This window comes from Panthera tigris, chromosome B2 (assembly GCF_018350195.1).
Source record: "Panthera tigris isolate Pti1 chromosome B2, P.tigris_Pti1_mat1.1, whole genome shotgun sequence".
NCBI classification, from domain to species: Eukaryota; Metazoa; Chordata; class Mammalia; order Carnivora; family Felidae; genus Panthera; species Panthera tigris.
In genome coordinates this window covers 124965961-124982909 of record NC_056664.1, presented here as the reverse complement: position 1 = coordinate 124982909, position 16949 = coordinate 124965961, and positions in this window count along the sequence as shown.

The following is a 16949-nucleotide window of genomic DNA, read 5'->3' as shown; positions in this document are numbered from 1 at the left end:
AAGAAGACACTCTGCTCATCCTGAAGATTCTTGGAGAGATGGGTTAGCCAAAGGTTGGCAGACCACTGGAAGACTTAGTATTCTCTGTGCATTTACCTGTGTAGGTAGGCAATACTGGTAAATATTAAATTAGCCTTCTCACCTATAGGAAATAATAGGTTATAATGGAAAAAACATGGATTTGGAACCACATAGATCTTCCTAGTGCTGCTACTTATTATGTGTTTGACATTGGTTAGATCATCTACTTCCTCTGAACCTCTGTTTCTTCGTCTGTGAAATAGGGATAATGATGCCCACCCTGCAGGCCTGTGGGGAAAATACACATTGAGCCTGGCAAACCATAGGTGTTCAACAAATGCAGTGGTCTTTCTCCATTAGCTCCCTATTGGGATGGAGCATATGAAATTACAATGTTCTGCTCTATTAAAGTTGTTAATCCCAACCGAGAAAAAGAAACTTTTGAAAAATTCTTACTTGCATCTTAAATATTCTAGTTAAACTGTAGTCTAGCTATCTCAGGAAGTAATGTCCCCCAAGACCAGAGAATGGACTTAGAACTATTGTTTAACATAAGCTTTTGATATGATCTTTATGCATGAAGGAAAATGCAGCTCTCTTCCACAGGAAACGAGAAACATGGGTTTGTTATGATAAATATTTACTCAGGTTCCCCAAATCAATTATTCTAATGTATTCTAAGAATTACCAACAAATGAATTTATAATATTCTTTCAATGTTTATTGACTACACAAGGAACATAGAAAGAAAGGAAGAAAGAAAGAAAGAAAGAGAGAAAGAAAGTAAGAAAGAGAAAAAAGAAAAGGAAAGGAAAGGAGGAAGGGAGGGAAGGAGACAAGGAGGAAGGAAGGAAAGAAGGGAGGGAGGGAGGAAGGAAGGAAGGATTGAACCTATCCATCTATTGTGTGAACACCCAAATAATGCTAATGTTTCAGGAATACAGAAGAGTGTCCTGACCATATGCCTGCAAAAACCCCTCCCCCGCAAAATGGCCCAATTTATTTATGTAGCTCAAAGAATAAAAAACTGTGGCCATGTTACGAGCCTTTAAGGTGTTCTCAAAACAAAAATAATCTATAGCCTGGACTCAACAAAATAAAAAGACTTACCACAAGCTTCAAATTCCTGAGGTGGGAGTTTTCCATAGATCACAGCAAACAGATCATGCATAGAAAGGCTGACACAGCGAGGGTCAGTAAGGAAAGAAAGAGAAACACAAGGGAGAAATTAAAAAGAAAAGAAAAGAAGAAAAAAGTGCTACTTTCTCCGTTTTGGCATATGTAATTTCTATGAAAGAGCTTCTGAAATGGTCAACCCTCAGTAAATATTCAGTCAGTTAATTATTTTCGAAAAGCTTTTCAAATTCCAGATAGTAATAAAGTTGGGCAAAATGGTGTTTATTTGGGGCCCCCAATGAGAAATAATAAATTCTTGGTGATTAATGGCACTTATGTGCTCTTGGCTCTTAAAAACATTTTCTGCTCTTGAGTCACAACGGAAGCTACAGCTTGAATTTTATTGTTCAATTTGCTTTTTCCTTTCCTGGGTGAGCCAGCACTGGATTTAGGAGTTGAACGTTTATAGAGTCAGCAGGACCCCAAGGGACTGAAAGCAAAACTGAGCCAATGAGGATAATGCCGAAGATTATCTACCCTCCGTGAAAATGCAGGGTCCAGAAAAGAAACAATGAAGAGCGATTATAAAGACTGACAGTCTTGTAACTTCGACAAGATGTCTTGGCTAGGTTGGCAGATCTTTTTTCAAACAAACAAACAAAAACTGCCTGGTTCACAGTTGCTCAAGCTCTTCTTTCTCTCCCTCTTGGGCACACTGTCAAAGGACACACTAGTATCTTCCCAGAGGACTGGAGAACGTGTGCGTCTTCAGAAAGGATGTAGCAAGGCTAGATGTCAAAAGCAGGGGGTTGAAAGCGAAGAAAGAAGCTTTAGCGGGTTGAAAGGGAAACCTCGTTGCTCAGTAAATGATCGGTTTTGTCAGTGTGGACATGTGTTTCCCGGCGTCCACAAAGAAGTTCTCCAGCTTGGGTCTTGGGCCTTACCTAAACAGGATATTGTGTCTGTAAAGTTCTTCAAGCACATGTTAGTTACACTCTACAAAATCATCCTTGTCATTTTGCCCAGTCTTGGCAGTGACTGAAAATAGTGCAAAATAGAAGCCTTTCATGGGAACCGCTAACCACACCAAAATCGAATATGGTTTTGCCGGTCCTGTATGTGTTTCCTCTAGCCTTAATCTCCCCATCTGTAAAATAAGGACCACAGGTACAAGGTATCCTATTTACAAAAACCAGGAGCTAAGGTCTTTCAGGAATGTGAAAGAAACAAAAACGAACAAGCAAAGAAAAATGATCTCAAGGGAGTAGCGGATGATGGTCTCAACTGTCCCATCTCCTAGGGCCGCCCCCTCCAGGAGCTTCTACGAGATCCATGAGGGAAGGCGTATCTTCTCCCATTGAGTCATTTTACTGAAAACTTGGGTAGATTCCTCTCCCTTTTTCTCTGGGTCCCAATTTCCTGTAAACGATAAAACTGTAAAACAAAAAGTAATAAGATCCAAATCTTCCTGCCGGGGACTTGATGAAGATGAATTAGACACTGAAGGTCGGGAAGAGATGAAGTCGCTCCATGACAGAGGCCAAACTACTTCAAAATGAAAATCATCAATTTGAGTGTGCTCACATGTTACTTAAAAATCAATGAAGAAACAAAGTGAGGGAACCCTGAAGCCATTTTAGCACCCCCACTTTTTCACGCCACTCCAACTTAGCAGCCTTGAAATATCCTGGCTCTGAAAACCCAGTCAATCATCATTAATAATGATATTTTTATAGCACTTTAAAAATTGGAATTTCCAGAGCCACTTTGATAGATGCCCTGTCACTACCTTGCCATTTGCGTAATTTTTTTCTGAGCTGGTTTTTTCCCCCCTGTATTTAAAGGATTTTTTAACAGAGAAGAGGAGGAATTTCTTTTGATTGAAAAATACAAGGACTTGCAACTTTAATGATTCGAGAAGTTGAGTTTACTTAAGGAGTTAAAACAAATGCCTGCCTGTTGCCTTCAGATCTGGAATGAGAGTTCAGTGAGTTTGCACAAAGATGAAAAAGATTAGAAGCAAAAGCCGGGTTGTTGTTTTCTCTGAGACACAAACATCTCGAGCAATTTACCTGTTTTTATCTCACTACGAACCTCAGGAATTACTTAGTACCTCTAGAGTGACTTTCGCAGAAAGTTCAGAATATTCCTTCAAAATATTTTACTGTAAGTGACTTCTTAACTGCTTCTGGCTTTATTTATCTGCCCATTTCTTCCTCATACACATACAACCACGCGTGCGCGCACACACACACACACACACACACACAGCACTGAGTATCCTTTGCCTTTGAAAATGCAGATGAAATTTCTTATTTCTATTTTAACTTCCACGAAACTAACCAACCTTATGAGATACCTTGGCAGACTCCAACTTTGAAAGGGAACTCAAACAATTCGTGTTTAACCTCCGAGCCAAAATAAGCCTGAATTTTTTCAAACTTTGTATTTTTTTTTTTTTTCTGTGTAGCTTCTTTTACTCTTTGCCTCCAAAAAGACTGCACAGGAATTTTTATCACCACTGGGGGCTTAATACGGGTGGTGAAAAAACAAGTTCCTGTCCTGGTGCTGAAGTAAAAAGGAATAAATGTCTTGGATGTATCAGGTTTCTTTGTGAAGCAATCAAAAATAAAGGGATCTAGTTTACTGGAATAGTTGCAGTGCTCATTAAAATTGATGACTTCGAAGATTCTGTGCCTCTCTTCCTTTAACCAGGGCCATCAGCCAAGAATCCGCTGTGCTGTTAAAGACATCATGTTATTGGGGTGTTGTAAAACAGACCACTGCTGTTGCCTTTGCTCACCCTTCATGTTTCAGTGTGACGGGGAGAGAGGCTAGGGGGACGAGCAGAGAATGGGCCTCGCCATTTGGCCAAGGGATGCCAATAGAATTGGTGCATGGGACTAAGACTCAACCTGGTATTTTTTGGCCGTGAACCTCAAGTTCGAAAGAGAAAGAAAAGAAGCTGGATTAGCATGAGGCGGAGTTTGGTTTTTCTTAGAAATGCGCGACTCTGCAAAAGTGTGCCTTTATTTTTGGCACAAATTGCTATAGCAAATTACATAGCTTATCAGATGTGGTTTTTTGGGCTCAGTGGAGAAGCCACTGCAGAGACTTGTTCTCTTTGTTGTTTGTTCCCAGTTGGGTATTTGAGATATATCAAAAAAGTGTCCCCTTATAGTTTAGGAACAGGCTTGAATAATAAGCGATAACAATACTTGTGATCCAATTAAACTCACATTATTACAACTTACCAAATTAGACCTTGGACTTAAAAGAGATTTTCATTCTGCCCTAAGGGATGTAAGATACAAAGTTTGAAACTCCATGTCACAGATTAGCCAGCAGGCTCGTGTCAATCTTGGAAGGGAGTGAGGAGGACAGGGAGGGGCAGGAGATCGATCCCAGGGAAGGAGGAGTTTCAGAGAGAACATTCTCAAGTACTCCTCACCATCCACTCCTTTATTTCTTGACCATCTATGTAGACTCACCCTCATATAGCACAAGACTCCAAGTAGAGTGTCACTTTTGATGTACTTATTATTTCCATTTATTTTGTTGCCAAAAATGGAGAATAGATTAAAAGTGTAATTTTAGAAACAGACATTTTCCACTAGCTAAAATAACCAGAGTATTCACATGTTCATGGGTTTACTCACTCATTTATACCAAGATAAAGCACATACCGAGGGAATGCAGAAGAAGCACAAAAATAAGGCTCAAGGAAGCAGGTATATTAGAAGTACAACCCAAGGCAATAGGTAAGCAAGTGCATCCCACCCGGGAGCACAGTGTTGAAGGTAGAGGGAAAAGTCAGTGTGGAGAAGAGAGGCTTAGTAAAGAACCGGTCCTGGGGGAAGATGAATCTTCATTGGAAACTTCAACGATACATACATTTTCAAGTGTTTTTTCACACCGGACCCTTTTCTTTCAATGAAATCTTGCACAGAAATCCAACGCAGAGCCGTGAGAACAGTGCCCACCCCTCACCCTCTCCACTTTCCACATCCCTCCCCTGTGATTCCCCTATCTTCAAGCATTCACAGTTTGAAAATGGACATCTATAAGGAGCAAGTTAAATAAGAGAAGGAAGGCAGAACTGAGTGTGGAGGACAGCGTGAATGAAGCTGAATCAGGAGGTGGTGCTAGAAATGTTCCGAATCAGTACAATGAAAACATTGAGGCAAGGAAATCTGCCTGAAGTTGATTCCACAGACTTTGGAGGACCACTGACAATTCTCCAGTGATAGGAGAGAAACGGACACTTAAGAATATTAACATGGCAAACCACGTGCTGATGGTCTGCAACAGAGAGAATCCAATGAGGATACCGTTGGAGTAATCCGAGAAATAGAAGGCAACTTTAAAAATAGGGCCGCAGCCAACAGGTCTTAGTGATTGATCAAATGTGGGAGTTAAAGGAAATGCAGGCTTGAAAGTCATTTTTAACTGATGTCTTTATGTTATACACTTGTAAGAATCTACAGTTTTTCCATGGCCTTTATCTCTATTAGTCATTTCGTATTCGTGTCGTTATTTTACTAATACACTTCTGCCACTGGCTTATGAAACTCCATGAGATCAGGGACTCTACCTGTTTGGTACTAAAACTTAACATCATGGGTATCAAATAGTCACTCAAATATTTGTGAAACTAAGACACTCAGCAAATGATGGTATCATTGACTTTATTAAGGGAGCTAGAGAAAAGCAGTTGAGTTCAAGATTTATCCTATTTTTCTTAGATGAGGAAACTAGATCTCAATTCAGATTTTTTTACCCCTGTTTAAGACATGGGGCTGAAGAGTAGTTGAAATGTCAGGAATGGGTGTAAAAACTAGGCCATCAACAACAGTCAAAGCCATGAGAAGTAATTACTTTACCCAGCGCGAGAGAGAGGGTGTTTAAAGACAGACAAATTCTCATGCAAAAGTCAAATGGAGAACCAGAACAGGCAAAATTAAAGAATATTTCTCTGAGGGTAAATTTGGAATGGTTTGCCATACACCCACACGTTGAGACATTTATAAACTATAACAGGAAGAAATCCTCTTTTAAAAAAGTTTAAAACATTAGGAATTTTGGAAGTGGGAATAAGATGTACAATTAATCAAGAGGAATGCAACCCATTTTTAGTCTGTATCAAAATTTTTTATTGTATTTGTAAAACATGACTGACCACCTTACCCCAAATACTCCTGGTGTCTCTGTTGAGAAACGTTGACCCAGACACGGAGCTTTTTCTTTTCTTTTTTTTTTCTCTCTTTTCTTTTTTTTCTCTCTCCCACTTTCCTTTGATAGCAACATATAAAACATCTCTTTCTCAGAATTATATAAGCCACATGAAATTCTAAATTCTCATTTGCTGATCTACTTTTGGTACCTTTCCACTTAAAACCTCTTGTTCATTGTTGTTTTTGTTGTTGATGCTGGTATTCTTGTGAGTTGTTGTTTTGTTTTTAGAGTTTTTGTTTTGTTTTGTTCTGTTCTTTGGTTAGTAGAAAGGAGAGAGAGAGAAAAAAATGTTTGAATGACACAAACCATGATTCTTTTGTAGTCAAAGAAAATGCCTGTATCCCCCACCCATTCTTACTTAGAACATGAGACAAATAGACCTTTCTTTCTTTTTTTGAAAATAACAATAGCCCCAAGGACATTACTATGGCAAAGTTTCAATGTGAATTTTCTCAAATGTAACACTTTTTTCTATTTAGTCCTGTGAGAAGTTATGCATACTTTATCTAGAAAATAAATAGGTATGTATTTTGAATATCCACTTGCTAAATGCTGTTAATTCCTATAAAATTTTTTGGTTAAAACTCTGAAGGTATTTGATTTTATTTTTTTTTAATTTTTTAAAGTTGGGGCACTTGGGTGACTTAGCTGGTTAAGCGTCCGACTTCGGCTCAGGTCATGATCTCACGGTTTGTGAGTTCGAGCCCCACATCAGGCTCTGTGCCGATAGCTTGGAGCCTGGAGCCTGCTTTGGATTCTGTGTCTCCCTCTGTCTCTGCCCCTCCCCTGCTCATGCTCTGTCTCTCTCTGTCTCTCAAAAACAAATAAATGTTAAAAAAAAGTTTTTCAAATTTTTTAAAGTTGATTTATTTATTCTGAGGAGGGGGGAGGGGCAGAGAGACAGGGAAAGAAAGAGAATCCCAAGCAGGCTGTCAGTGCAGAGCCCAACGTGGGGCCCGATCTCCTGAACCATGAGATCATGACCTGAGCCAAAATCGAGAGTCTGACACTTAACCGACTGAGCCACCCAGGCATCCATCTGAAGGTATTTTAAAGTTAAGTCCAACAATAATGGCAAGGAGTCTGAAAGAAGAAAACTCTGGGAAGAAAAAGGCATTGCAGCCGCCAATAGTATTTCATGAGCAAAAGCTACACAGGTACTTTCCGGTTTCGGGTCTCAAATAGCGGTTGTATTTCAAGGGAAACACCAAACTACCAAAACTGGAGATGGGTCCGGGGACAATACAGAGCCAAAATGATCCTCTGCTAAATCTAGAAGTTAGGCTTCCAAAGGCTACGTATCTGCTTGAAGGTGTCACCAATCCATGAAACCCTTTTGGAGTGTGTTCATTTACTCATGCACACGAAGCTCTAAGCGGGCATCTAAGATGTGTTCGGCACCCTAGTAGGGCCCAAGAAGTGAAAGAGACCCAGTGCCCGGTCCAGGGAGCTCACGCTGGTGGGAGCTCCTACAGAGACATCCTCATCCGTCTTTCCTCCTCACCTTCCTAAAGATCTGTCAGGTACCGGACTGGAAACAGACAGCTCTCCTTGTTTCTATCAGCCGTGTTTGTGAACGTATAAAAACCTTATATAGCTATGACTTAATCTCATTGTCATAGATTGGCACCATTTTTTCACATCCGCATTTATATTTTTCTTTTCGTGTAATTCTACATTGTAGATGCAGCCAACTCACCTCTCAGGGTGGTGCCTGCCCTGCCACTTAGCAAGAAGGCAGGGGGCACCCAGAGGTCTGAGGAGCAAGAGTCATCCGTCACTGGGGAGAGAAATCGTGAAACTTACACCAAGAGTCAGGCTGATGAGGAATAAATGGAGACACATGTGGCATGAATAAAAAAGAAGATGAGGAAGAGGAATTAAAGGAAGAAATCGTTGAACCCATCATGCCTGCTTTGATGGAGCGGGATCAGACTATGGTGGGTAACCTGCCAGGCATACGGGAAATAGCATGCCGCCTGCTCGCCAGGGCCGAGTGGGCCTGTCTGAGGCAGGCAAAGCACAGTCAAATCATGATTTCAGGTTTTCCAAACACCGCTCTGCACACACACCGACTTCACCAAAACCCCACCTGTGTTGGCAACAGCGAATGTCGCCCAGAGGTCTGTTTCTATTACGCTGTTTTTGAAGAAAAAACATGTTTTTCTTAAAACACGCAGCTATCCTATTCTAGAAAGATGCATTCTCTTTACATGTGTGTTTTATCCTATGTTCATAATTAGAATGATCTGGCCGGATATCTTGCGTGCTGTCGACTTTCTTCATAACTTTTCTTGATGTCTACCTACCTGGCACACCAAAGCCACCCAGGGAAAGGGCAGGCCACAGTGTAGATCACATGTTAATGAGGTGTCCCCAAGCACTATTGATCACAACTGCTACCTTAAGAAGCAAGAATATACGAGGAATGACTAGGTGGACTCCATCGGTGTTGGGCCCAATGGTGACATCCATGAAAAGAATGCTTGACCTTCCTCTGCTATCCAGCCAGTTCCCACTGGCTGGTCATCCCTGCCGGTCTGAGTTTCTTCCTGCTTCCGCAGCATGCCTTTGCTCCTGATGATTCTATAGCTAGAATGTCTTCCCCCATTCAAAACATAGTCACTCTCCACAGCCCTGCCTACGAAGCACAACTTCTGTGAATGTTTCAGTCCTCGGGGACCCTGTACTCTTGTCAGGGTTTGCAGCCAACGATGGTCTGCATTTAGCATCTTTATTTACTTTTCATCTGTACTCTTCCTGATTTGCTGGGCCCTTGTCTTCTCTTATTTCTTATCCAGATTCTAAACATCTTGAGAGCTCATTGCCCCACAGTGCAGTACTGTGATTTATAAGTGATCAATAAGTGATCGGTCGAATGCGTAGCTTCTCGGTAAACCAAAAACTGACTAATATGAAAGTATGAACATATGTGCACACTTACACACATAGACAGAAGGCATCATAATTGAGTGTTAGTTTCTTTGTATATTATCTCACTTAATACAGCAACTCTGTATGGTAGGTACCATTCCAATCCCCATCTCATGGATGGGGACATCTAGTTCAGGATTGTGACATATTTTGCCCAATGTCATCAGGTTAGGGACAGGCACAGACCCGTATTTTATTGTCTTCTGATTCAAGATAGTGTCACCTGCCCCACAGATAGAACCATAACAATATGCCAGCTAGTGCTCTTTTAAAAAATCTTAATAAGGTATAATCTATCTCTCCCACCCACTCTCCTTACTCTTCTGAACCTTTCTACCTCGAATACTGAATATGTCCAGCATAGAGATGATACCTAGCACGCCAGATGTAAGTCAGGAAATATTACCATGGAAAATAATGAAAGGATGAGCTTCTCAGTGTTTGTTAGTGTAAAAACCACAACACACTCTGTATTTTCCAGCAAATGTATCAAATGGGTCACTCTGCTCGTTGGCATGTGGACTTGTTCTTCCCACATACTGAGTCAGTCGGAATTGGAACGTTTGAGTGGATGTGTGTCAAGCTCTTATGAAGGAAAAATATCAGCACAAGCAATGAAATCTGTAAATATTAAAAATCGTAAGGCTCACAGCCCATCCACAAGGATGATATCACTTGATTCTGACATCTATGAGATTCAGACAACACATACGGTACGGCTGTGCCCAACTTACAGGGGAAGAAAACAAGGCTGAGAGAAGTTAAGTGATTTCCTAAAAGTTAAGTTAGTAAGTGGCAGATTCTTCACTGGAATCCAGTTTTGCTTTTTTTGTTTTTTGTTTTTTTTTTTTCAAATTGTGATCTTTCCCCCACATGCCAGGAAAGGAGTTGAATGGAATGAAAGTGATCACATGACAGAGCCCGGACAAGGGTAAGCATGCTCCAGAAGAGAAGAGCCCTCAGCCGAGTGAGGAGAAACCCTTTCAGTAAGAGAAGAGGATTCCACACGATCTGGCAGAGGAAGGAAGGGAGGCAGGAGCCGGGGAGAGGCACCTGCAGCTTGGCAGGAAGAGACTGTTCTCCAATGTTCCTGTTCAGAAAGTAAATGTATTTGAAATGCTGAGGACTCCACATATATTCTGTTAATAATTTACCAACTGAAACCATTAGAGATGTTGACAAAAGCTTTCCATTTACTATGGGTGTCTATGGGTGATTTGAAACCACTCATTACCTTTATAAGCTTCTGGGTTATTTCTGAGTGTCCCAACTGATCAGCAGCAGCAAAGGCAGCTTGGACAGACAGCAAATGGAGCTTTAGTTTGAACATACAACTACCCTGATTCCACACTCAGGCGTTTTGCCACTAATTCACTGCAAGACTGCTGGCCCAGGTCTCCGTAGGCAAATTATATTTGCCAATAGATGAAATTTATACTGTAACTGGGTATCTCTGATTCAGAAGCTCAATATTAAAAAGTAAATATGTTTTCTCAGAAGAAACCCATCAAGGTGTCATCAGAGTCAAACATTCAGTGGAAGTGAAGAAGCAGAACTTTCCTGTATCAAATAATTTCATATTCTTCCAGAACCTTCTAAGTACACAGGGACTAACGTTCCTAAAGTGAAAGGAACTAACTCCCCTTACCATGCAGGATGAATTAACTCTTTTAAGCTAAGATTTGTAAATAAAAACCAAGCACAATAGTACTTGCTGTTTTAAACTTCTGGATTCCTATTCCATTTCTGCCATCTCCAACCCCCTTGTAGAAGTATTTTAGGTATATAGACAATGGAATACTACTTGGCAATGAGAAAGAATGAAATCCCGTCATTTGCAACAATGTGGATGGAACTGGAAGAGATTATGCTAAGTGAAATAAGTCAGAGAGAGACAGATATCATATGTTTTCAATCATATGTGGAACTTGAGAAACATAACAGACGACCATGGGGGAAGGGAAGGGGAAAAAATAGTTTCAAACAGAGAAGGAGTCAAACTATAAGAGACTCTTAAATACAGAGAACAAACTGAGGGTTGATGGGGGCGGGGGGAGTGGAAAATGGGTGATGGGCATTGAGGAAGGCACTCGTTGCGATGAGCACTGGGTGTTGTCTGTAAGAGATGAATCACGGAATCTACCCCTGAAGCCCAGAGCACACTATACACACTGTATGTTAGCTAACTTGACAATAACTTACATTTAAGAAAAAAAAGCGTTTTGGTTAGAATGCATCTGGCTACAAATAACAGAAGATGTAACTAACAGTGATCAAACAATGAGGGTATTGATTATTTTCCATCACACAAAACCCAGAGTTATGGAAGTTACACTATGGCTATGTGGACAGCTCTGTGACTCGTGACCATGTCTCTACTCCGCCATGCGTCTTGGACAGGTTGTCCTTCCGTGGCCCTGAGGTGGCTGTATCCACGTCACACACAGATGATGAGATTCAGAGCAAAGAAATGTCTGTCAGGTGTCTCCCTTTTTTAAAGTGAAAGAAATTTCTAAGAAGCTTGGTCTGACCATGTCATGTGCCTAAGTATAAACCCAATCGCCTAGCAAGGCTCATGAATGCAGTCTCCATGACTGATTTACCCTAATCCAGACACACTCCCTGGGGCCGAAGAGGGAACCCAGCCTGCCTTCAAGCGTGTGGCCGCTCAGAGGAGGGTAAACAAAATTAGAGAAAAGGAGGAAAGGTGAGTTTTGCAGGCAACAGAGATTATCTGCCATATCAAGGAACCTCCTGTCATCTTTATGGCTCATTTTCCCCATGTCGCTGGGTAAAAACTAGGCTAGAGGTCACAACTAAGCTATCTCCAACTCCTAAAATTCCAGAGTTCAAACTGAAGAGGACTCTCTCAGCCCCCACTTAATGGGAGAATCAACATGATCCAATGAAATAAGGTTTTCCCAGAAAACAGTACAGATTAGAAGGAATTAATACACAATATACCAAAAAAAATGACCTCACCTTTACAGTCTAGTGTACCATCCATTGATCTCTACATTTCTGTGAGGCTATATCATCAGGGGAGGTAAACTGAGGCAGAGAAAAGCATAATAAGCAACCCACGCCCACATGCTCTGATTTGGACCGAATCATTAAGTCACAGCGGAGAAAGTGGGAGAAGTCACATTACAGCAGTGACCTCGAAACGGGAGCGTGCCATCCGCGGAGGATGGAACAATTATCCACCCAGGGCTGAGAAGAAAATTCTGGAATTTCTATTTATATTTTCGTCTCATCTTTTAATTTATATGAGTAATATTTTATAATGTGCATGATGCATTAGCAAAGTAGTAGAGCATGCATGTAATTTATAGCTATGTAGAAAGAGGAGATGCAGGCTAATAAATTTTTTACTTATAGAATGCACAGTTAAAAACTTTGGAGATGACTGGTGTAGATCATACTAACGTTTTGATGGCTTCAAGCATAGCACAGCACCAGCAGGAAAAAAATACATGCAGAAACTGACACGATTGGACTTGTGATTGGCGCACAATGATAAAGCAAGGCAGCCCTGAATCTGGGTTTAGAACACTCAATTCGCAGTAAAACAGAGATTCCCAACTTATTTTTATCTGTTGACCCTTACAAAGGCTCTCACTCTGTTTACCAGGAGACCACTTCTAACATTGTTTTCCTCCTCCGCCTCCTTCAAAGCATCTCCTATCTGGAGAAGTCTTAGGCTTGCTCTGTCTGGCTCAATAGAAATTGAGTGCAGTCAGGAAGTCAGAAGAGCTCCGTGGGTTCCCACAGTTTGTTTGCTCATTCGATTAACAACCGTGCATCTCCTAAGCGCTGGACGGGAGGCTACAAAGACTTGCCAAGACTCCTGGAGTCCCGCGTCTAGAAGGAGGACTGACCACTCTGTAGAGAGACCAACAAGAAGCTGGTACCAGAGAGCCTTAGGCAGCTAGGGAGGAAAGGAGAAAAAGGAGCAGGTTGAGGTCTGGAAAACCACTACTATCTGATGGGTGGAGATTTAATCTCCACACATATGCCACGTAGCATTGAAAAGGGTTGATTCGACGAGTGTAATCACAAAACCTGCTAGAAGAAAACTGTGACTCGAACCTCAAATTCACCCCAATGAGTCAGCACTTTTAAACCATACGCTGGAGGCAACACTGGACTTTTTGCTCACAAGGTTGTTTTCCTTCAACGCTCTTCCCTTCTACACTTCGGTCTTTGCAGTGTTTAGTTCAATAGTGGTTTAGAATCAGTCTTCCCGCCTTACCTCAAAACGTTCTGGGTGGTGTAGAAGAGGCGTTTAGGATATGACTCAGCATAAGGGGCCTTCAAGCCACATTCTTTGCTACTTTTGGAAGAAACAGGACAGGGTAGCTTAATTCCTCTTTCCTAAAACATGGAAGGAAGGGGTGCAGGGAATGAGGAGTCAAAAAGGCAAGATTAGAGTTTTATTAGAAGCAGAGAAAATCTTCTTTGTAAGTAAATTGAGAGTTTACCATCAAAATAGGGAATCCATCAAAGCACTGTGGTGCCTAGTCCTCAGCAGTCAAAACAGTTGGGTGTTGGGGGGAGGGGTGAGGGAGGGGAGGGAAAGTTTATCTATATCCAGAATTCTTTAATCCGATGATTAGGAGCAAGGCAAAGCAAAACAAAACAGGAAAAGAGGATAGAGAAAAAAAGCACACACACACAAAAAAACTTTTGCAGTCAACTTCTGAGTGTTGTTCAAGTTGAACAAGGAAACTGGAATTTGAACTTAACTTGCAAAGTAGGTGCCCTGTCTCAGGAAAGCAGCCCGGGGCCATTCTGGAGCCTTCTTTCACTGCGGGAGAACACATTAACAACTTTATTTATTCTCTCCAAAATGGACGTTAATTTTAAAAACTAAATGTAAAAAATTTAAAGCAAATGCTCAGGCATTTTGCCTCAATTGACAAAGGTTTCACCCAGAATGTAGTACCTACATCGTTTACAAAAGACTAGATTCAACAACTCTGAATAGAGAGCCTTAGTCCTTTTTACCCATCCCCTCTTTCTCATTGTTGGATATGATGTGTACCTAATGTATTTCAATGCAAGCCTGAAAAAGACAAGGATAAATGCAGGGGAAAACAATGAACATGGGGGACGTTGGCAACTTTTTTAGGCATTGTGGATAAGGGAAAACATAGTTGTCTGCATTGGGTAACACATGAAGATGTCTGAAATCTCATTAATACATGCATTTCGGTCCCCATCATAACCCTCTCCCTACCCCCCTGCCTCGTCTCCCTCCTTCTCTCTCTCCTTCTCTCTCTCTCTCTCTCTCTCTCAACTTTAATTTGCAGCTGAAATTTTCTGATCTCTTTCCCTAGTTGACCAAAAACATCTTTTTTTTTTTTTTTTTTTTTTAACAAAGATGTTGACTGCATTTCTGAGCAGATTCCATCTCAGAAGCCATTGTTGAGGGACATACAGAAACAACAGTTCCAAGGCATCTATGATGGGTTGGGGGGCCCCAGGCTCCAGGGAGATGCCATCTAAAGCATGTAAAGAAGTTTTAAAGATTAAGCAAAAAATGTTGTTTTTCATTGACCTTTCATGTCTTTTTGTGACTGTAACCAGAAGATTTGAAGCTGAGGTAAAAATTAAGAGGATAGGGTTAGCATGCTTTATCTTCAGTGTGTTTCTAATTTTATACATTTTTCCACAGTTATGTCCTTCAGGTGGATGTCAGTTTACAAAAATAACAAATAAAGTAATAGTCGTAGTCTCAAATTCCAATCATCTATTTGCTTTTCGTAGTAAATTTTTTTTTTTTTTTTGGCTGGTACTCCCTTTTTCAAAAATTTCTCTGTTTCTTTGAAATTATAAGTCTAATAGAAGTGGAAATACATAATTTCAAAGTTCTGGTAGATTTCCCTCTTCCTGTTTCTCTCTTAGGTCAAATTCTCACTGTTGTCAACTGAGAAAGAGTCACCTACTCACGAGGCAAATGGGGAAAAAAAATAAGATTAAAAAAAAAAAAAATGACATGGCCCAGCAATGAGAAATGTTGTTGAAATTTAGGAAATAATTTCCTAAATTATAATTTTCTGGGCAACTGTCACAGCTGAATTCCCCAGGGTGTAGCTCTGCAGCTCTGACTGCTGACCTTGTTCCAGCAAAATCCACATTAGTGTCACACTAAGTCCTTGTGGCCAGATCACCTGACATGTTTGATTTAAACAAAATGGGGCAGGGACTCTAAAGTTCTAGGCAACCTGTGAGTCATAATAAACACATTCTACTTTGTCTTTATTCAGCTTGTCATTTCCCTCGCAGAAGGCTTATTTGCGAATTGTTGTTTTTGTGACTCGCAATATGTTTGGTCCCTGGACTCAAGAGTTCTCAATCTAGGAGATAAGAAATGGCAAACAAAAAGAGTCCACTCTCACAAGAAAGGCAAACACACATTGCCCTTCTCCTTTTGCTTTACGGGCATAAAAGGATCATCAAAACAAACCAAGCAACCAAGAAACACAATTCGGAAGAGACACGTAAGAGATCACTATATAACTATCAGCTATTAAGAAAAGGTAATCAAGAAATAAATATGTAAGCTGCTCTGATTTATAAGAGACTGCCACAAGAGTATGTATTTTCCCAAGGATCAGGAGGGTCACAGTGATTTCCCATCATCCATACCAAGATATAAACAGAAGTTCAGAGCTGAGCCTAAGAATCTCAGCTGAGGGTAAAATCAAATTGAAACCCTCCACACCCTTCAGCCTAACGAATGAGAAAGGCTTTTTGGAGCACGTCACACACACATACATAAGGTCATCTTCATCACAATAACAGTCCACATTTTTTCAGTGCCAATTATGTGCTGTGCCCGACTGCCCAGTGAAGTATGATTATCTACAGTTGGCAGGTGATGAAACCACATCTCAGAGGGATTAAATAACTTCTCAGTGCCCTGGAGAGTCAGGACTTAAACTTCTGTCTGTCTGACTTCAAGGCTACGGCTGACCACTTCAATGCACTCTCTCTCTCTTTTTTTGAGAAACTCTTGGTTTGGTAAGGCCATGACTACTCTTCCTGGCATCACTCTGTAGGCTGGATCTATCTTTATTTTCAGGAGTTTTCATAATTATTCTTAGTAATTTGTTAAACACAGCAACATATATCCTATGAACGACCCTTTTCTCAAACTCTATCCTTAAAGTCTTTCTCAGGTCACCTGTGTGGCTTAGTCGCTTAAGCATCAGGTGGATCTTCAGCTCAGGTCATGATCTCAAGTTCGTGAGTTCAAGCTCCGCATTGGGTTGTCTGCTGTCAGCATGGAGCTTGCCTCAGAGCCTCTGGCCCCCTTTCTCTTTGCCTCTCCCCCACGTGTGTGTGTGTGTGTGTGTGTGTGTGTGCATGCGCGTGCACAAGCTCTCTCTCTCTCTCTCTCAAAAATAAACGTTTAAAAAATAATAAAGTCTTTCTTCCAAACCTTCATTTTCATCTATTTTGCCATTTTTATTGTCAATCTTCTTCTATTGGTTGGTTTCCTCTTAAATTAATTTGACTAGAACTCACAAAAATGCTCCCCAATTATAAACCAATAGGACAATATCTGGTTTGGTATTTCATAATTTTTTTTTTCCTTCTTTCTTTTTGAAGTTTCCTCTTTGAATGGTTTCTGG